Raw genomic sequence first — 22,420 nt, forward strand, 5'->3', positions numbered from 1 at the left:
TGAATTCTATAGCAGTATTCCGTACAATTCATATGGCCGTAGAACCTACAACTCAACATGTACGAAAATAATGTATATAGCAAACCCCACTTGTAATGACGACATACTCTCTTTTTAGCTGCCAGGTTTGGGGATTGGGGGAATATCTCTCTCTCTCTCTCTCTCTCACACACACACACACACACAAAACCAGCACAATGGGAGCTAATCCATAGGGGCCCAAGGTGCAGGTGAGGGCGAGAAGGGGCACAAGTCCCAGGCGAGGAGCTGTGAGGAGGTCCTGAGGTGGTTAGAGGCCAAGCCAGAGCTCAGCAACTTGTTCACCACGGAAGGACATGGTGGAGCCGACCGGTCAGACCCTTGGAGCAGCTGCACTACTCCAGGAGGTTCGGAAAGTTCTTGGGAAACTCAGCTTCTAGTTGCTGTAGTGACAGCTGCCACGCTGGACATGGGATGAGTTTGCTATGGTCCTGGGAGATGCCAATTTGCACCCAGCCATTACTGAGTGCAGGATGATGGTGCTGTGTATGCAAAATCAGGTACGCAGGTAGCTAGACTAGTCCAATACCTTCCCACGGGTGCCCACCTTCAGCAAGAGTCCACTCATGGAGTTTTGGAAATACGTGGAGCGTGATCTTCATGGAGGAGTTGGGATGGGAACTCAGCGGTGAGGTGGAGCACTGCACCATCACACTCTGTTTACTGCAGACAGACACCAACAGGCTAGGGGACGAGATGAGTCCAGTCATTGGAGAACACCCCCACACTCGGTCACACGGCTGACTCCAAAGGCTGCACTTGTCCAAGTAGTCTCCCCACTTTGCTGACTCAGAAGATGGTGATGCTGGCAGAATCCTCAGCCTCCTCTTGCCTGACCAGTTCCTTCTCAGAGGGCTTGGAGGTATTCACGCTACACAGCCAATACAACATGTCACCAAGGTGGCACTTGACCACTTCTCTGATCTCCTGGACCATTGGTTCCTCTTTTTCCCAGAAAGCCTTAGGCACAGGGTTCTCCGGGCCTTTATTGAGGACTGTGAGAGGCTTCCTGTTCCCAGGGTCCAGTCTGCTGGGAGCGACTGAAAATCTTCGTGGAATAGTGGGGGCAGGTAATGGGGGATCGGCTGGGACGCAGCCAGAAAAACTGGTCTTGAGCTGTTCATGAACGGTCAGGTGACCAGTGGCGTCTGCCTACAGCGTCTTCTGGAAGAGGCAGTTATGTGCTTGGGAACAGTGCATTCATTCTTCTTGATCCAGAAGTCAATAAGTTTTAGGCAAGAGATCTCAAAGGCGAGCTGCCCTTACTAACATGACGCACCATGTGGACCCCACGACCACCTGGAAATGCTGCCTTTTCTTGCTTACACCTCAGGAATCTGTTGTTGTTTAGTCGCTAAGTAGCATCCAACTCTTTGGCTTCTCCATCCATGGGATTTCCCAGGGAAGAATACTGGAGTGGGTTGCCATTTCCTTCTCCAGGGGATCTGCCCAACCCAGGGATCAAACTCCGGTCTCCTGCATTGGGAGGCAAATTCTTTACCACTGAGCTACTAGGGAAGCACTAGGTATTTAGATAGGCTCTTCTGCTCCCCAACATATTCATCTTTGGTTGCCAGTCCAAATCTCCTATTTTCACCTCCAGATCCTCATTCAGGAAGACTCTGCCCAGCTTGAGATCCTGGTGAACAACCTGGTTTGGGTGCAGTCAAGGACTATCTTGACTGCATAGACTTCCCTGGTGTCTCAGATGGTAAAGCATCTGCCTACAATGTGGGAGACCCAGGTTCAATCCCTGGGTTGGGAAGATCCTCTGGAGAAGAAAATGGCAACCCACTCCAGTACTCTTGCCTGGAAAATCCCATGGACGGAGGAGTGTTGTAGGCTACAGTCCATGGGGTCACAAAGAGTTGGACACAACTGAGCGACTTCACTTTCACTTTCACTTTCAAGGACTATCTGCCACAGGTAGCAGTGGGTCTCGTCCTGGCTTATGGATTTCCTCCACTGATGTAGCTCCAAGATAGATCTCCAGCAGCAGAGCCCCAACATGACCAACATGAAGTTCACATCCTCAAAAAAGCTGTGGAAGCCTCAGACTAGATGCCGGCAGACAAAGGGGCAGTGAATAGACCTCTCCCAGGTCATCGTCACCCTCTGGTGTGGCCTGAGCTGCAGCGACTTAGGTAGATCTTGCTCGCAAATGCCTCCTTGGGGTCTTCATCAAGATAGAGATGTCACAGCACTTGGCGAAGCTGCTTTTCCCCTAGAAAGCGGCCTGGGAGACTGTGCAGCCCACTGCATGGGTCCATTAGGCCTCCTGGGATCTCTTTTACCCACTGGATGTCCATAGGGGCCTTGGGAGCCTCAACTCCAAGGATCCAGTCTTTCCCCGGGTGGGCTGGTGCCCCAGCCAGCCTCTCTGCAGCGCCACCTCTCGTGTGTTCCTGGGAGCTGTTCCTCCGACTATGCAGGGTCTGAGCAGCGGTTTGGCGCTATTAGGCTTCTCCCTGAATCAAATGCTGCCGTGAGAATGTTATAAAAGCTCTTCTCACTCTTTCTCTCCTTTTTTTTTTTTTTTTTCTCCCACTATTGGGGAGGAAGATGCGAGGCAGCAGTGGCTTGGGTTCTCCAGGTACCCTGCTCAGCCTGGTCCCATGCCCCACACCCCACGCCCCACACACTCAGCATCCAGCCCCCAGACTGGGTTTGCTTCCTCCAGCAGAGGGGAAGTCAAGGGAAGGTGGTTTTATCAGATTAACTCTGACCAGTAAAAACGCAGTCTCCCAGCCTCTGGGAGCAAGCTGACCCAGCTGCCTGTGTACCCAGTGGTTTCCAGGCTGGTGGGCAGTTGTTTTTCCTCCAAAGCCTTGGCTAGCTCTGCATCTCACCCGAGGGCTGCGGTTTGGGGAATGTTTTGAGTTGAAACATTCAAGCCCCTCGTGGTATTCGGAGTTCTGAGACCCTTCTGTGCTAAAAGAAAAAATGAACGGTCTATTTAGAAACTGCTAACAATTCACAGTGTAAAGAAAAGGCCACAATTCGGCAGCTGACGGGCTGGTGTTCTAAGGGTGGTCCCAGGGATGCTGGCTGCATGGCAGTCGTGGCCCCCGCTCTGGATATTCCATCTAGAAGACTCCCTACTAGTGGGGGCAGTGCTTCCAGAAAGCCTCTCCCTGGCTTTTTCTGGGTCCTTCCCCAAATATGCTCCTCCTGGGGCCTGTGGTGTGCTTGGGCCATGAATGAGACCACTTTTCCTAAATCAAATGAGCTTTGCTCTTGACAAAGGAAGGAAAAGTGACTATTTGGGAATACCCGAAACAGCTTCTCTTGGGTTTGAGTTGTGAGGGTTTCAGCTATCACAGACATAGACACGGTTCTCCTGAAGGAGGAAACTGCCTTTCCTCTAAAGGACAAAACATGCTCTGGGTGTTTTTTGTCACCAGAGATACCCACTTCAGCGCAGTAGTACAGCGCTGCCCCGCAGATCCATGAAGTGAAGGACACAGCCTCTCTCCTCACGTTCCTCAGTCTAGTCGGAAACACGGGTCAGAAAGAGCTATTGAGATGGATGGAAATAAATGACTGGAGAACACTTCCCACTCCTTAATGAATTCTGCCTTTTTTCTCCCAGTGTAATCTAAGCTCCACAAGGGCAGGGACCTCAGCTTACTCACCACTGGATTTCCTGTACCTAACACTGCCGCTGGCACATCGTAGACCTTCAAGAAATACCTGTTGGGGAATGAATGAATGAAAGTCATGTTCCTTGTCATAGCCCAGCTCCAAGCACAGCACTAGGTTCAGTAAATTCTTGATAAAAGAAGAACAAACCAACAAGAGAGCGTCAGAGCAGGGCTTTAAAGTATAAACAAGTTAACCGAAAAAGGACTGAAAAGGAAAGGAGCAAGAGATTCCACGGGCAGAGAGGATGACATTGACAAAGGCAAGCACAGATGTGCAGTTTTCAGGGAACTTGTTGGAAGCAGCCCAACATTTTACCTGAAAATAAATTTAAAGAAAATTTTGCAGAAAAGCAGCAGAAGACGGCTTCCCTTGTGGCTCAGTGGTAAAGAATCCACCTACCAGTGTAGGAGACACAGCTTTGATCCTTTGGTCAGGAAGATCCCCTGGAGAAGGAAATGGCAACCCGCTCCACTAGACTTGCCATGGAGAATCCCATGGACAGAGGAGCCTGGCAGGCTACTGTCCACGATGTCACAAAGAAGAGACACGACTTAGCGACTAAACAATGAAAAAGCAGAAGACCACCTAGGTGTTCTTTTTTTAAAATGTTGAACATTTAATAAACTGCCATATAACATGGAGGAGTGTTATACAGCCATTACCACAATGAAGATGGCCATTTTTTGTGTGTTTCTAAATAATGCATAAAGTGAGCAGCAGAACACAATAAAGCCTATGCATCATCACTGTCTTGTGGCCAAATCAACAGTTGCATTTGGCTGCTGGATGCTGTAACTTTTCAAAATGTTTATATATTTTTAATAGATTGTCTTGTCAATGTTTTTAAATAGACAAAAGAAGGATGTGGTCAACAGTAAAGGTCCCTAGTGCCAAGTCCCAGGGAAGACATTCTAGGTGAGGAGAGGGATTCTATTTACATTTCTTTATTTTCCTGGGCTCCAAAATCACTGTGGATGGTGACTGCAGCCATGAAATTAAAAGACACTTGCTCCTTGGAAGAAAAGCTATGACAAACCTGGACAGCGTGTTAAAAAGCAGAGACATTACTTTGCCAACAAAGGTCCATCTAGTCAAAGTCATGTATGAATGTGAGAGTTGGACAAAGAAGGCTGAGTACTGAAGAACTGATGCTTTCGAACTGTGGTGTTGGAGAAGACTCTTGAGAGTCCCTTAATCTGCAAGGAGATCAAAACAGTCAATCCTAAAGGAAATTAGCTCTGAATATTCATTGGAAGGACTGATACTGAAATTGAAGCTCCAATACTTTAGTCACCTGATGGGAAGAGCCACCTCATTGGAAAAGACCCTGATGCTGGGAAAGATTGACGGTAGAAGGAGAAGAGGATGACAGAGGACGAGATGAAGTCATAGGGCCAACTGATTCATGCTGATGTTTGACAGAAAACAACAAAATTCTGTAAAGCAAATTATCCTTCAATTAAAAAAATAAATAATTTTTTCAAAAAGTCACAGGGCTGTGTGTTTCTATTGTATTGATTACAAGTTTTTTTTTGTTTGCATGTGATAGAAGCTTAATGTAAACTAGCTCAAGTAGGGAATTCCCCTGTGGTCCAGTGGTTAGGACTCTGTACTTTCACTACAGGGGGGTACAGGTTCTATCCCTGGTCTGGGAACTAAGGTCCTGCAAACCAGATAGCACGGCCAAAATAAATAATAACAATAATGACAAACTAGCTTGAGCAAAAGAACTATCAAGTGCAGGAGCTGGTTCTTTCTAGGTTTCTCTGCGTGTGTGTGTGTGTGTGTATACACTTAGGTATGTATCTATCATCTATCAACCGTCTCTCTATCTAATTTTAGGTTTTCTTCCTCCCAGATTAACCTTATTCTCTCCTACTTCATATACCTCCTCTTGGCAGTCGGGGAAGCATGCTTACATGGCCTCGGAAGCTTTGGGTCAATCCATATAAAAATCCCAAGAAAAAACTTTCATGAGTTCTGCTTTGGATCACATGCCCACTCCAGAACAATCTCTGTCACTATTGACCAGCCCGAGTCAAGGGCCCTCCCATGATGAACAACACCTTGACTGCCAGATCTAGAAGAAGAGGAGTGTCCTCCCAAAGGACGAGATGCAGAGGAAAATCAAACCACACATCACCCCACGGCAGTCTTGCAGGTGTCCCCGGCAGCCAGGTGCCAGGTATGGACACGCTGACATCACATCTGCAATCAGCACAGGAGAAGGCAAACTCTGAATCCACATTTTTCGTGTCTTACTGTAGCCTCTCTTCTGGGATTTGGTTTCTTCACCTGTCAAGTGTGTATGTTGGGCTAAGTTCACCTTTAAAAGTCTCTTGTGGGAATTCCCTGGTAGTCCAGTGGTCAGAACTCTGCCTTTTCACTGCTGAGGGCATGGGGTCAATCTCTGGTCAGGGAACTAAGATCCCACAAGGCTTATGGCTTGACCAAAAAAGGAAAAAAAGTTCCTTGAAAATATGACATTCTAATATTTCTGAGATATTCACACTTAAAAGTCTTACTAACATCAGAATAATGGAAATGTCAGCTTCCTTGGTTGATTAATTCAGGAGGTAACTTTGGAATTTTTAACTTTGTGGTTGTCATTTGTTTTAAAAACACTTAATCTATTGTTCTGCAAAGAAATCTTATCTTTTTCCCACCAAACATTTTTCAGTCTCACTCAGAATCTCAATTATTGGAATCATCATCTTTGAAAGAATAAGATATTTGGGAGCAAAGTATTTTAGATCCATCCCAATTTTTTAATTCTTAGGCCCAAACTTTTATTATTTCTAATCGATCCAAGAAGCTGTGGAAAGGCAAAGCATTGCTCCCTTAGGTTATCTGAGGACCCCTTGACCTTGGTAGAGAATAGAATTCCAGAAGAGGGGAATCTCTGAGCCAGAGTTACTGTGCTGTGTCTGTTGAGTATCCATGATATACTTATGAAGTTCAAGGAAATCAGAATCACTGACACCTTAGCCCTTCAAGGGGTGTGGGACTCTGTGCCTCTTGACACGTCCAGCTGCCCCACCACCCCCACCACCCCCACCAACCCTGGGCCAGGGCAGCACAGGTGCAGAAAAGAGGACACAAAGAAGCAAAATGTCTTAGGCAAGGTCAAGGGCTAGATGGTAAAACTTGAATTTTTTAAATTGGAGAATAATTGCTTTACAACGTTGTATTAGTTTCTGCTGTACAACAGCGTGAATCAGCTGCATGTATGCATATAACCCCGCCCTCCCACTCACCATCTCACCCCCCAGGCCATCACAGAGGACAGAGCTGAGCTCCCCTCTAGTTCTCCTTCAGCATGATCTTCCTCTGTGTCCCCTTCACCTCCAGCCACCTTCAGAGCCTCCTTCTCTAAGCCCTGAAACCAAGCCCAACCCTTCCTCACCTTCAGCTCCCAAGACCTGCTTGGCAGTGCTGTGGCCCTGACCACTAGCCACACTGGGGCTTTCAGTCTTGCCTCCCACAAGCATCTGGAGTGGGCACGTCACTTCCAGGCATCTGTTGTGCTTGCAGAGAAAGCCCTTTCCTTAACCCAAGCCTCACAATCCAAATGCATGACTCGGCGAGGGATCCTCTAACAGTCAAGCCTTTGTTTCATTAGGGAGCCTATCCCCCCCACCACATGCTCTGTCTGAGGCTCCCCGCCCACAGCCACACTCCCTTGCACACAATGGAAGACCTGTGTCTTTCTTTCACAGCCCTGGGGATGAGACAGTGGATGCTGGGGCGGCCTGCCAGTCCCTGGGGCTGCAGGAGCCTCCCCAGGCTGGCGAGGGTGACTGGCAAGGTCAGCAGCCAGGTCGATCCTGGGCCACAGGGCCTGCCACCTGCTTGGTGTTTTCTTGATCACTGGTCCAGGGAAGGGCTGACTTGACTTCTCCTGGAACCCCTCCCCCTCCCCCCCGCCTCATATCCAGCATGTGGAGCCCTGTACCAAGATCACAGGTGTGGAGCCTTAGACCAAGGTCACAGGTGTGAAGGCTTAGACCAAGGTCACAGGTGTGGAGCCTTAGACCAAGGTCACAGGCATGGAAACTTACACCAAGGTCACAGGTGTGAAGGCTTAGACCAAGGTCACAGGTGTGAAGGCTTAGACCAAGGTCACAGGTGTGAAGGCTTAGACCAAGGTCACAGGTGTGGAGCCTTAGAGCAAGGTCACAAGACAAAAATTTCTGGAATTAACCAGGCCCCATAGCAACTGTTACCATGAGCCTCCTGATCTAAACCAGCCAGTTCCCCCACCCTATATTAAGTAAAATACCTGCCCTATTACCCACCCTATAGCATCCTTCAGATCAGATCAGTTGCTCAGTCGTGTCCGACTCTTTGTGACCCCATGAATTGCAGCACGCCAGGCCTCCCTGTCCATCACCAATTCCCAGAGTTCACTCAGATTCACGTCCATCGAGTCAGTGATGCCATCCAGCCATCTCATCCTCTGTCGTCCCCTTCTCCTCTTGCCCCCAATCCCTCCCAGCATCAGGGTCTTTTCCAATGAGTCAACTCTTTGCATGAGGTGGCCAAAGTACTGGAGTTTCAGCTTTAGCATCATTCCTTCCAAAGAAATCCCAGGGCTGATCTCCTTCAGAATGGACTGGTTGGATCTCCTTGCAGTCCAAGGGACTCTCAAGAGTCTTCTCCAACACCACAGTTCAAAAGCATCAATTCTTACGGCACTCAGCCTTCTTCACAGCCCAACTCTCACATCCATACGTGACCACTGGAAAAACCATAGCCTTGACTAGACGAAACTTTGTTGGCAAAGTAATGTCTCTGCTTTTGAATATGCTATCTAGGTTGGACATAACTTTCCTTCCAAGGAGTAAGCATCTTTTAATTTCATGGCTGCAGACACCATCTGCAGTGATTTTGGAGCCCAGAAAAATAAAGTCTGACACTGTTTCCACTGTTTCCCCATCTATTTCCCATGAAGTGATGGGACCGGATGCCATGATCTTCGTTTTCTGAATGTTGAGCTTTAAGCCAACTTTTTCACTCTCCTCTTTCACCTTCATCAAGAGGCTTTTGAGTTCCTCTTCACTTTCTGCCATAAGGGTGATGTCATCTGCATATCTGAGGTTATTGATATTTCTCCCGGCAATCTTGATTCCAGCTTGTGTTTCTTCCAGTCCAGCGTTTCTCATGATGTACTCTGCATATAAGTTAAATAAACAGGATGACAATATACAGCCTTGACATACTCCTTTTCCTATTAGGAACCAGTCTGTTGTTCCATGTCCAGTTCTAACTGTTGCTTCCTGACCTGCAAACAGATTTCTCAAGAGGCAGATCAGGTGGTCTGATATTCCCATCTCTTTCAGAATTTTCCACAGTTTATTGTGATCCACACAGTCAAAGGCTTTGGCATAGTCAATAAAGCAGAAATAGATGTTTTTCTGGAACTCTCTTGCTTTTTCCATGATCCAGTGGATGTTGGCAATTTGATCTCTGGTTCCTCACCAATCACCTAATGCCACCCTTCCAGTAGGAATTTTGTCATGAGGCTATAAAAATTGGCTACTAGGCCTCAAGAGGGGACGCCTCTCCTTTGAGCTGGCCCACCGTTCTAGCAGCATTTCTCACTCTAATAAACTCTATTTTCCTCTCGTTCTGCTTCATGTCTGGAAATTCTTTTCCAGCCCGTGCACAGACTACACGATACAACAGAATCTTATTCCTCAAAGATCAATGGGCTTCCTTCAATGGGCTTGAGTGGTCAAGGCCTGATACAGCAACAAAAGTTTCCCACCTTGAGAGGAACCCCCAGCCATTCTTCCAGAAAGACTAGTACAAACCATAGCTATCTGCCCATTTCTTAATTTATTTTTTTCATTCATAAAAATATTTATTAGACTCTTGCTAGGTTCTTGGCAAATTAACAAAGCTCATGTGCATTTTCAGAACCTTCATTTTCTGCATATCTCAAAGCCCATCATAAATGCTCCCTCATCCAGGAAGCCTCCCCTAGAATTTCTATTTTAATTCAATTTCATAGGACACAGAACCCTGAAGGGTTTGCTGCTCACTGCTGTCTCCTCCACTCAGGCCCTGCGTTAGTGACTAGCACCTCAGCTAAGCCTGCTAACTCTAGACTAGGAAAGAAATAGAAATCCAGAAGCGGGAGTTTCCAGTTCTCGGCTCCCTGTGCAGACACCTCCAGCCCATCAGCCTTTTGAAGCCCATCCCTTCCCACAGGACATCTCTGCCCTCCATCCCAGAGTACTTCCCCATGAAACCCATGGTGTCTTTGGCCTGCTGATTCTGGCCTTCTGAACATGATAACAAGATTAGTTTGCTTTTTCTCTTTGGTTCCACTGCATGTGGAACGTCTCCAACTGGGGGACCAGGGATCAAACCCATGCCCCTCTGCGGTGGAAGAATGGAGTCTTAACCCCGAACCACCAGGGAAGTCCCAGATTAATCCTCTTGTTGTTGTTTAGTCCCTAATTCATGTCTGACTCCTTTGCGAACCTGTAACTGTAGCCCCTCAGGCTCCTCTGTTCCTAGGATTTTCCAGGCAAGCATACTGGAGTGGGTTGCCATACCTTCCTCCAGGGCCAGATTAGTCTTCTTAACAAAGCACCGTGATGGTTCCTAGCACTGACTCGGAAGGATGAATTCATTATCCACTGATGACAGGGTTTTTTTCAGTCATTCATCAAGGATTTGTTGAGCACCTACTCTACTATTAATAATTACTCTGCAAGACCCTGGGGATACAAAAGTGAGCAAAACAGAATTGCAGTCTAGATGGGAAGACAAAAATAGACAAGGAAAATAATACGTGCGATCGGCGTTGTGCCAGGCACGTAGAAGAGGAGCACTTAGGCTGGCCTGAGAGGCGTTTGCCAGGCCAGTGGAGCTAAGACAGATAACCTGAATGAAACCTCCCATGCCTGTGTTCAAGGTCTGTGGGCTTCTGTCCTCCAAGCTGTCCCCACTATGTGCGTCTGCTCTGAGGATGCCACCCTTCCACCAACTTCAACACCTTGGCCCACCTGTCTTCCTCCTTCCTCCTCTAGTCTGAATGGTTTCTCCAGCTGTTTAACTTAAATCTACAACTAAACAGTGAGTTTCAGCAGGGCCGGGCTGGCAGTCTTCGAGTCAAGTTCAGCATCGTGGTCTGCAGGGGATTGACCTATGTGTCATACCTTAAGTGCCTGGGGTAAGTATATGGGCAGAGATGGTCAGTGGTACAGCTGTGAAATAGCTGCCCAGCTAAAAATGACCTTTCCCCACCAAGCAGAGGCCATATACGTGTGGAACAGAGGAAGAGTTGGGCCTTCCAGATCTGGGTCTTCATGTTGCTGCTCATACTCTCCTCCACGCCCTTGTCCCTCTGCTCCTGGCCACACGAGGCTGTCTCTCTGCTTTGATCATGACCTGCAAAAGAAATCCACATCCAGGTCCCTTAAGCTCTCTTTGTTAGAGCAACCCAGTCTTACCTAGCCTTAATATGACGGACAGCATGTCAGGTTTCTAGCTTCCACTACAAACATGGAAAATCTAGCAATCCTATGCCTGCAACCCTGTGGGGCCACAGTCAGTAGGCACAGACCCCCAGTGTCCAGTGAGGCCAGGAGCCAATGCCCCTGCCAAGGCCCTTCAACTCTTGTTTTTCTGCTTCTTTACTCTTTCCCATGAACTGCCTGATCCTTGCAGACACTTTCGTTTGCAGAAGCATTTTAGCCTCCGAACAGAACACAAGATTCAGGAAGTCCCATGGCTGATGATCCGTCTGCCTGGCTTGTCTCTCAGAAGTCTGTCCTGTTTTAAAGCCTAAGTCAGACGTTTCACCCCAGGTTTAGGACCTGGAGCAGACCCAATGTCTTCCCCACAAAAAACATTCCACAATATCCCCTCTACATTCCTGAAATTAAACAAATATTAAATAGTAATCAACTAATTAATTAATGATAAAAACTAATAATTAAATTTGATATTAAATTAAACTAATACCACACACCATTTTAAAAATCAGTATAATGCCCTAATGTAATACAAAGGCAAAATAAAGCCAGAGTCACTTAGAATAACATCCTATGTGTTTCAGTATTCAGAGGTTTGGTGCAACTCCGTCAGGAGCCAACAGGAGGTACTCAGGTCCTCTGGCGGGGAAATCTAGCAGCTGCAGATGCAGACTGCCACAGGTATGTGGTTTTGGTAACAAACACCACACGTCACTGCCATCAGGGATCTGATTCCAAAAGGAGGTGAACAACTCTTGGTAAAGGTGAACAATTCTTGGTAAAGCCCCCCAAAACACAAAATTCTGTCTTTCCTTGATTTTCCACAGCCATTAAAATCAAGTTTTCCTGGGGACTCCCCTGGTGGTCCAGTGGCTAAGACTCTGTGCTTCCAATACAGGAGGCCCGGGTTCAATCCCTGATCAGGGAACTAGATCCCACCTGCCGCAACTGAAGATTGCGTAAGCAGCAATTAAGACCTGACACGGCCAAATAAATAAAAATAAAATTTTTAAAGAGCATTGGAAATGGTAAATATAAAAGACATATCTGAGTAAATATAAAAGACTTATTTTTTTTTAAATCAAGGTTTCCTAGAAAATGTCATGCTTCAAGCTTGAAAACTTGAAACAAATACTTTGTGCTGATGAGTGAAATGGAGTTCAGATGTACTCTGAGACCATTCCAAATACATCCTCCACGGAGAATGCACAGAGGGCCCCCAGCAGTCATGCAGGGCAGGGGCAGTTCTTGGTTGGGGACACCAGCCAGAGAATTTCAATCTGTTTAGCATCTCTGCCCTTTCCCCAATAAGCGCTGAGATCACCCCCAGCCCACGGCTAAGACAACCAGACACACCTGGGCATTTCCAAAGCCCTCCTTCCAGCAGGTGTTTCCTGAACGAGACTCCCTTCTTCAGACCATGCAGATGCACAGAGAGGCAATGGCGATGTCAAAGTGAATATGAATATGACTCAAGGCGTCACCTCCTCTTGCTCTTCTGTGACTGTCTGGACCTGGGAGGCTTGTGTTCAGCAAAGGCCTGAGGGGTGGTCCGAAAGGACTGTGATGGGACCCTCAGTGAGTGCACTGCTGGGAGAGGAGTGGGAGGTGGCCACCTTCTCCCTGTGCCTCTGGACTTCATTTCTGTGTTTGAAAAAGAGGTATGCATAAAACAAGAGTCCAAAACGGAATGCAATTCAGTTCTCCCATCCCTCTCATCACCTGCCTATTAATAGTCTCTTGGAACAAGTCACATTGAGACGTTTATTCACTGCCTGTGAGAGTGTGTTCACCTGAAATAGTTCCTGGGCCATTTTTCTCAGCTTCTGTGACGCTGGGCAGCCAAGAGAGACACCATTTCTCCAAGAAAGGTGTGTGCGGCCAGGTTCCACCCGGGTTGGGGTGAAGCCTGGAGTCAAAACACCGATCAGCTCCTCACAAACTTAGAAAACCAGGAGCATGAACGCTTCATCCTCTGGACCCTTCCCCAGGGACACCCTCTTGGCTTCTCCTCATTGAAGAAACCGCCTACTTTCTCCTCAGGCCTAGGTGTTGTCTAAGCTCTTATGGGACTCCCTGTGGCCTCTGGAAAAGGCTGCAGTGCTACGGTGTGCCGTGGAGAGACAGAGACAAAGAGAGCAAGGTGCCCTTCTCGGGGCCTTCCTTGGTCCGTAGATCTGATCCCCTGTGAGCAAATGCCTCCCTTTCCTCATTTCATGCCATTCCACCACCTCATTTCCTCCCCTGTCCAAAGTCATTTTTAACTGTCTGACCAGGAAGGATCTGACCTGACAGGACAATTAAATATTCATACCCTGATTGAAGAGTCTGTGCAAAAATCAATTAAAAACAGGACATGTGGAGCTGAGACGTTTTCAATCTTTTTTTTTTTTCCTTTCTGTCAGGAAAGCTGTGGAGATCAGATGCCAATGCCCTGGGGCGGGTCCCAGGAGGCGTCCACACCTTCTGTCAGCTGGGTACACAGTCTCCACCCTCCTCGCCTGGGGCAGCGGAAGGGGCTGATACGACCTTTGTCCCTCCAAGAGGAAGAGCAGGCACCATAGCACAAAGCTGTCCCCTGCATCCTTCTTCACCAGGATGAGCTACCGCCCTCTCTGGGCTTCCGTTGAGTGCCCCCTTTCATCAAATGTTTGTCATTATTTGTGAGATTGGAAGGTATCTAGAAGAAGATACCTTCTTCTAGAGTATGAGAGAAGCGAATGGCAACCCACTCCAGAATTCTTGCCTGGAGAATCCCACAGACAGAGGAGCCTGGCGGGCCACAGCCCACGGGGTCGCAAAGAGTCAGACACGACTGAGCGACTAACACACACCAGATGAGGGAACAACACACTGAGGGCAGGAGCTGTCCTCTCCAGCTTCCCACACAGATCCCCAGCCAGTCCCTGGAATCTGGAGCACAACTAATAGATGTTTGCGCAAAGAATCAGGAGGGCAGAAATCTGCCGCTTCATTACCACTTCCTGTTTCCAATGGTCAATCAGTTGAATAACAATTAAAAGTTCAATTCTTCCACTTCCTTCCAGGTCAACTTGAGGTGGCATTGGAGTGACTCCAAGAAAAGTCCAGAACAAGTGAAATTCTATTTCTATAAAGAAGCAGAGAGGGCAGCTCATCCCAGATCCCTGATATAATGTGGTTCTTAGGTAGATGGACCCCAAGATAAATTCATTGCCAAATAAGATCAGAAAAAGCATCAAGATTAGCCAGCAAAATAAAAGCTCTGGGACATTCTGTGGTCAAGAAATCCACTTAACAACTTTTAATTTGGCATTTGCCAAATGTTGTTTTGTGGAAATGTATTTAACATCCCTCAGAATCAGGCAAAAGCTGGCCAGCAGATCTCTAAATTCCCTTTCAGCTCAAGAATCCCATAGTTTTAGATCTTGAAAAGGCCTGGCAGGAACAAGGAATTTGAAGTCAGAACAAGCTTGATTTCAAATATTGCATCTCGTTAACTGAAAAAGCTGGATGATGTCAGTGTCTCAGAGCCTCAGTCTTCTCATCTGTGAAATGGGGATGATAATAGCATCTGTATCATTATGCTGCTTTGAGGGTCAAATTAGGAAACCAATGTACGCTAAACCAATTTATAAACTGGAAATGGCATAATTATATTAGCTATTACTAGTATAATAACAAAACAAAATTAGAATTTGAACCCAAAAAATCTTTTATCTCCTAGTCATTTGCTAGGAACTGGTTTCCCACAGCCCTGCCTACTCTATAGATACATTTTTAAATAAGGCAAATCCCTTGACTTCTTTATCTTTCTTTTTCAGGTCGATACTTTCAGTGTCATTTCAATTGAGTATTTGGGCTGGGAAAGGAAACACATTAAAAACAGACAAATGATTTGTTCTATGCTGTGAGCCTCTGGTTGAATGAGTTTGGGGCTTTTCATTCAATGCCAAAGGCTGGTGGTCAAGTTAAAAACAGTGCAAGACAAGGGAGACTCTGATGCAGAAGAAATTCATTGCAGAGAGCCAAATTCCACTACAGCAAATCCAATACTGACAGTTCTAAGACACAGTTCTTCAGGGGTAAAAAAATTGTCCTGCCTTCCTGAACATCTCTTCCCAGTTAGAAAGAATGTTGCTTTTTCACACCTCATGCTGGTACTTGGTGAAATATACAGTTACGCCATGAAAATAATCACATCCCAAATCCTTCCACCTTGTTTATTTTCCTTCTTTACTCAAACCATGACTTTTGGCCAATTTAAAATAGTACCTTCAATGTGTACCCTGTTTTTAGTTTTTTTTTTAATTGTTTCTTTAATGATACAGCGAAGCTGAAGATCCAATATCGAGTCTGCACAATGCAACTTTCTAATTGATTTTTTCTGTAAGACTATTTCAGGTTCTGATTGAGTCACTGACTTCACATTTAAGGATATTCTCAGACAGGCTGGTCCTCAGCAGCAGCTGGGATTCCTCAGAGAAATCGTTATGATTGTTAAGCAATGAACTAGCTCTCCTCCCAGGGGTTTCCCAGGTGGCACTAGTGGTAAAGAAACCACCTGCCAACGCAGGAGACAAAATTGACAAGGGTTTGATCCCTGGGTCAGGAAGATCCCCTGGAGGAGGGCATGGCAACCCACTCCAGTACTCCTGCCTGGAGAAATCCCCATGAACAGAGAAGCTTGGCGGACTGCAGTCTATGAGGTTGCAAAGAGTCAGACATGACTGAAGGGACTTAGCATGCACACACTCTTCCCAGGCCAAGACATGTACCTGCAGGTAGAAAATGATGGCAGCAGCATTTCGAAAAGATGGTTTCCTCCATTTTACTAGATTTATGATGTAAAATCAAAAGCCCAGGTTCTGTATTTCTAAAATGTTCTGGTTGATAAAATTCTGCTCACAACGTTTTTTTCCTTTCAATTTTATGAAAAATGTGATGCATTAGCACAGGGGAGAAAATAAAACCTCTCAGTTTTGCTGAACCCGGAAAGATTTCATTCAGCAGAACCTGTTTGCAAGAACTTAGACAAATCTCTCCAAAATAAAATAGTTCCCATAGTAAACTGTTCAAAAATGAGCTCTCTGGGGAAAAAGAAAAAAAAAACTGCAAAGATAGTCTGTTGTTTCATCATCTGCTAATTTTACCCCATTGAGTTTCATATCCTATTTTTAAGCAGTTTCACCTTAAGATGACGAAGCAGAGCTTTGAAATTAATATGGAGTACATTATTTTGTGTATTAAAAGAGTTTGTCTCTTAATTAGTATCAGATCAAAAAAATTGCTAGTACGTATGCTTAGTCCTTTAAGTTTATTTTCCAATCAATTCTTATGTTTTTATTATGTCATTTTTATTTTCCCGTTTCTCAAATGAGGAACCTTATTTTTAGAGAGTTTAACTCTTTAGCCCAAAGCTGTGTGGTAACAACAGCCTTGGTATTGAGTCCAGCGCTGTCTGATCCTAGGACCTGTGTCCTCCCTTTGTACCACATGCTGACTTTCTCACAGCTAACAATTCAGGAACATCGAATTCTGAAAAAGAAAGGAAACTCAGAGATCATTTGCAGAAAACTCCACTTTATGTGAGAAATTGGAGCCCAGAGACACGAAATAGATTTATTCAAATTATTTATTTATTTATTCAAATTTATTCAGATTCACATCATTATTTAGGTAATAAGAGCCATCACTTCTTGGCAACTTCTGATTTTTCTGTCAGAACTTTTCTGGCACAACAAGCACTCAGTGTGAGCTTTTGCTGGGATTTCCCTTCCCAAATGAAACTAGCTTTATCTTATTATGTAATATACATGTATAATACACATATATATGTACATATGCACACATATATTAATATATGAATAATAAAATAGCATTCATGCTACAGGGATCTGTTTCCACACATAACACTCTGACACCAAATGTGTGGGTTTTCCCTACCAGGCAATTCTCCAGTTCTCTGTGGAAACCAAACAGGTATCCTACAATCTATTGCAATTCTGACACTAACTACCTGGAGTGAGTACAGACCCGAGATTAAGGGCTCAGTCCCCCAAGACTCCCCTTACCCCCACTTAAATGCCTCACAATTAGTATGTCCCCAGGTTACCCACACTTCTGTCTGACTTGGCTACAAATCACAGGTTCCCATGACCTCTTTCTTCTCAGGTTTGAAAATTTGCCATCAATAAATGGCTCTCAGAACTCAGAGGAATGTTTTACTTAATATTACCTGTTTTTTATAAAGGATACAAATGAACATCCAAATGAAGAAATACAGAAGGCAAGGTCTGGAAGTGTCCAGAATACAGGAGCTTCTTCTGACCCCAAGGATTTTGCAGTATACCTCCCTCCTGGCATATGGATGCAGTCTCCAACCCAGAAGCTCTCTGAATCTCAGTTTTTTGTTTTTGCTGTGCCATGCAGTTTGTGGGATCTTAGTTCCCCGACCATAGATTGAACCCATGACCCCTGTAGTGAAAATCAAATCCTAACCACTGGACTGCCAGAGAATTCCCCTGGACTCCATTGTTTAGAATGTTTATGGAAGTTGTATTACTTATGCACACTTGATTACATCACTGGCAATTAGTGATTAATTCAATGCCCAGCCCCTGTCTCCTGGGAGGTTAGAGAGGAGACAGTAGTCTGTGAACCCTCCCAGCACCCAGACCCTGTGCCTCTGAGCCTGGTGACATGGAAGCGAGCCTGCTGAGTGCATCCATTCTTCAACTCCGTCCCACGGCCTTCTCCTTGACCAAGGATTTCTCTCCAACTGTGCATTTCTTATCCACTTCCACTAAGAGGTCCTAGTCACTCCAGGTGACAAGTGTCCCCATCTCCTGCACTTTAATCCTCTAATCCAGTTATTTCTGTTTTAGGAGCACAAACAAAACTCTTCTGTTTGCCCTTTTGGTTCTGCGTTGCTTCTATTTCCCTATTCCTCTTTCCAGTTAAAAGCAGGAGAAATCAGACCAGGATCTCAGCCCCTGCTCATCAGTTTCCATTTTTGCAAAATCGACTAAGGCTACACAAGACCTCAGAAGCATTTTCTGCAGGACTCCACCACTTTGAGAAGCAGCGAAGCTTGTCTTTGGGTTGTTCCTACCAGCGCTGTGCTGAGAAACTATATAGATAAACAAACAGACAAATAGCCCTGATTTGTACCTTTTGCTGATTTCCAGTTTCTGTGGTATAAATTTTTCTACTATGACAGATTTCAAGCTACAACCTTTACCACCAGTATGCAAAGTTCTTGAGTAGATAACAGTTGCTTTCAAGAGCCTGTAAGAGCTGGCTCCAGCACATCCCTGTCAGGGCCACCCTCCAATTCTCAGGGCACCCCCTGTGAACGCCCATCTTGCATTGTCATTGGCTGACATGATTCTGTCATTACCTAGCATTCACTGTGGGCCTCACTGTCCTGGAGACATTGCATAACTGATCTAATTTAAGCCTCACAAAATCCACTATCTCTAGCTCCATTTCATACGTCATGGTTACTGCTGGGGGATTATCCCCCTCCAATTGGCCTGAACAAGATGTAAAATACAGGACACTATACCCATTGGGTAAAGCAGTGCACTCCTCAAAAAAATATTTTTTTTTCAAAAAAATATTTTAACATAGCGAGTGATTTTAAGCATATTTTTTCATTATGAAAGTAATGAACTGCTTTGTAAAGAAAATTGAAAAGTAAGTATTCATTCTCATATATTTTAAGATTTATTTGGTATCATGGTAAAGTGTCCATGATACATTGTGTTTTAAATGTGGTATGTAGTACAGGAGCATGCAATATGACACCAATTCTATTTTTTTTTAAAACATATATATTAAGGAAATACTGGAAATAAAGAAAAACTGTTTTAACAGCAGTCATCTCTGAGCAGTGGGAAATAAAGATATTTCTACTTTTTTACAGTTTCTGTTTTCCATAATTAATGCATCAACATGTATTAGAGCTTTAATGAGAAAACTATAATACCTGTGATTTTAATTTGGAAAAATATAAAATGAAATGAATTCAGACTCCACAATTGTTCTATTCTGACTCAAAAATTGTTCCATTCTGATTTGAGGTAATGTTTTTTAAAGAGATTTAATTTAAAAGAAATAGCAGTAATAAACATGGGCTCTGCAGGTCTCTGTCTAGGAGGTCCCTTAACCTTCAAGAAACTCTAACGTGTGCCTTTTTATAGTCTTTCTAATTTTCACAAAAACCCTGAAAAATGCATATTGTTAATTCCATGTTAGAGATAATGAAACTAAGAAACTCATTCTCAGTGAGGACAGGTGTCTCAAATATCGAGTCCCCAGAGAAAGCATCTTTGTGTAGGAGTCTAACGGTCAAGAGCATGGCCTCCCTCCAGGCAGCATCAAGTTCTAGGCCAGCAGTGGTCCTCTCAGGTACATCTCCAAGGGCAAGGAGTTGAACTGAGGTTCCATTTCCCATAAAATAAAAAGATAATTTCCCTTAAAGTGCTGTTGTGAGTATTAAATGCCTACCGTTCAAAGCCCTTACGTGATGCTTAGCTAGGTTAGCTACAGGCTGCCGCAGCGCTAAAGTTGAAACACAGATATATCTGGTCACAAAGTTCACACTGTCTCTACTCTGCAAAACTTCTTTCCTCCACCAGGACTCCTCTGTGAGTGAGTGAAAGTCGCTCAGTCATGTCCAGCTCTTTGCAACCCCATGAACTATACAGTCCATGGAATTTTCCAGGCCAGAGTACTGGAGTGGGTAGCCTTTCCCTTCTCTAGGGGATCTTCCCAACCCAGGGATTGAACCCAGGTCTCCCGCATTGCAGGTAGGTTCTTTACGAGCTGAGCCACCAGGAAAGCCCTCTCCTCTGTGAGGGTCTCCTTTATTCCTTCCAGCTCAAGGAACTCTGCCTTGAGTTCTAGCACAGCACCCGCAACTGTCACCAGGCTCCAATTTTGTTTACGTAAGTAAGGTGTTACTGGGGAGCTTGGGGCTGGGTAGCTGAGAGACTGGGGGACTGGGGACTGGAAGCTGGGGGACTGGTGCTGGGACCTAGGGTTTGGGAGCTGGGAGCTGGGGGCTTGGAGCTGGGCATTGGGAACTGGGAAGCTGGGGGATGGGGGCCAGGAGCTGAGGGTTGGGGGCTGGTAACTGGGGCCTGGGGGCGAGGAGCTGCCTTCTCTTCAGCCCAGTGGTCTTCCAGGAAGCTGGTTCCCAGGCTCTTTCATCCTGGCAGGTGCATGGAGGTGAGCATAATCTTTCTCTCTCCCAGTAGGAACTATGTTCACTCCCCAGCTTGAGTCTCCTCCTTGCTGACCAAGCATCTTGAGCAGCTGTCTTCAGCTGCATCTCTTTCTCTGGGGAGTCTCTGCAGAGTTGTCAGGACCTGAATTTCCATGTTTACCCTTTCCCAGTTACACCTTCCTCAGGCAGGTGGCCTCTCCCGGGCACCAGGAAACGGCAGTGCGCTGGCTGGGAACACGGCCCTCCCGCTGGCGAGCCGGCAGCTCCCGTGTTCTGTAGTCTCTGAAGCAGCCCCTGCCAGTTAGCTTGTACTCTGCCCACACGCCCGGGGCTAGAAGGGAAGCAGGCCAGGCTGAACCAAACCAGACAAGGGCTCCCAGGACACCCAAGGGCGGCGGTAGGAGCACCTGCTATTCTCTCTACTCTGGGCTGATGCGAGGGGTGGGGCCGAATGGGGACGGTGGCAGGGAGTGGGGGTTGGGAAGTTCTTCCTCCCATCCTAGGGGGCAGTTCCAAGGGGGCATGGCAGGGGAAGGGGAGGGATGTTAGCACTCACACCCGGGGCAGTCACGTATCTGTTCAGCCAGGAAGAAGGCCTTTAGGCCCCTCCAGGGCTGTGGCTTCTCCATCTCTGTGTCCTGCAGAGTCCTCGAGATTGTCCTGACTACTCACTCAGATCACGAGGGCGAAGGGCCGCGTGTGCAGGGGCTGAGGATGAAGACGGGGAGGGAGGCAGACAGGCACTGTTCCCCCACCTCTTTTGCTGACCCTCCCTGGAACCTCAGCTACTTGGCTTCTAGGTTAAGGTTTCTTCCCCTAAAAAGCAGGCAGAAGAAAAATGTCTACTTCTTAGCATTACTGTGAGGATGAAAAATAATGAAATGTGTAACACTTGGCACATAGAAAGCACTCAATAAATTGTGGCCATTTTATTTACAGAATCCATGCAGTCTCGGTTTGTAGATTTACTGGACTCTCTTCTGGGATGAAGAAAATTGTAAGCCTTACCCAGTTAACGTTTCATCTCCAAGGTTAACTAAAAGCAGCAGAAGGACGGAAGGCAAAGATGAACAGGGAGACATAATGAACATTCTCAGAGACCCCTCGGGTGCCAAACACTGGGCAAGGTGCCTTACGTCTGGTATCTCATTTTACACTGCAGGTAACCTTTCTGAAAGATCAGGCAGCTAAAAGTCAGACAGCTTGCTGGCACATTAAAGAAACAAAAGAAATGTTCAAGACTGGAATGCCTGCTGTGTCAAGACACCTAATTAAAAAACAACGTCGCAGTGAATTAGTAGAGCAAGCCTCCCTCTCTGCCAGCAGAGCTAAAATAAATGTGCCAACAGGGGAATCACAGAGCAGAGTCGATTATCATCCCGGTGATTCCGTTGATTCCACAAGCACGACTCAGAGGTTTGACAGAACCGGGCATGTGTTGTGTCTTGGTGTCATGCTAAACGGTAGGGCTTCCAGACACACTTGTCATATCGCCGAGAGAATCCTATTCCAATCAGAGATCTTCATGTCAGTTGAACTTGTCTAGTTATAATAAGGAGACATCAAGGTAACTCCAACCACCCAATTAAAACACTCTGACAATGACTGAGCAACAGCAGGATGTTGGATTTATAGAGATTTTTAGTTCCAACTCATCAAGGCGTTTACAAGGGAAAGACAATCATTTCACAAAGATTATGTTCACCTGCCATACTGGGACACGGAAACCCATTCTTGCAGTCAGTGCTGGTATCATTCATTCATTCATTCTATCTCTTACTTATTTTTCCATTCACTCAGCCATGTGAGTTGAGTGCTGTTTCGTAACGGATAGAGGCAGGGAGACATAAATTGCCAAATAAGAGATGGTGCATTCCTTTAAGGGCAAGTCTGTCAGAGAATAACCCAGTGACAAAGACTGGCAGTTATGTAAATAACTGTAAGCCAGGTTCAGGCTAGGAAGGGGTGTTCTATGCTAAGTTTGACATTTATTGTGCAGGTTATAAGGGTGCTATTGAAGGATTATGGGCCT

General features: G+C 45.9%; 2 pseudogenes; both read right to left on the minus strand.

Annotated features, from left to right (window-relative positions):
• Positions 1-374: 374 nt before the first annotated feature.
• Positions 375-1,311, minus strand: LOC133227375 (serine/threonine-protein kinase PLK1-like; annotated as a pseudogene).
• LOC133227376 (serine/threonine-protein kinase PLK1-like) lies at positions 1,187-18,656 on the minus strand (annotated as a pseudogene).
• Between the last annotated feature and the right edge of the window lie 3,764 nt (positions 18,657-22,420).

Source organism: Bos javanicus, chromosome 16 (genome assembly GCF_032452875.1).
Source record: "Bos javanicus breed banteng chromosome 16, ARS-OSU_banteng_1.0, whole genome shotgun sequence".
Classification (NCBI taxonomy): Eukaryota; Metazoa; Chordata; class Mammalia; order Artiodactyla; family Bovidae; genus Bos; species Bos javanicus.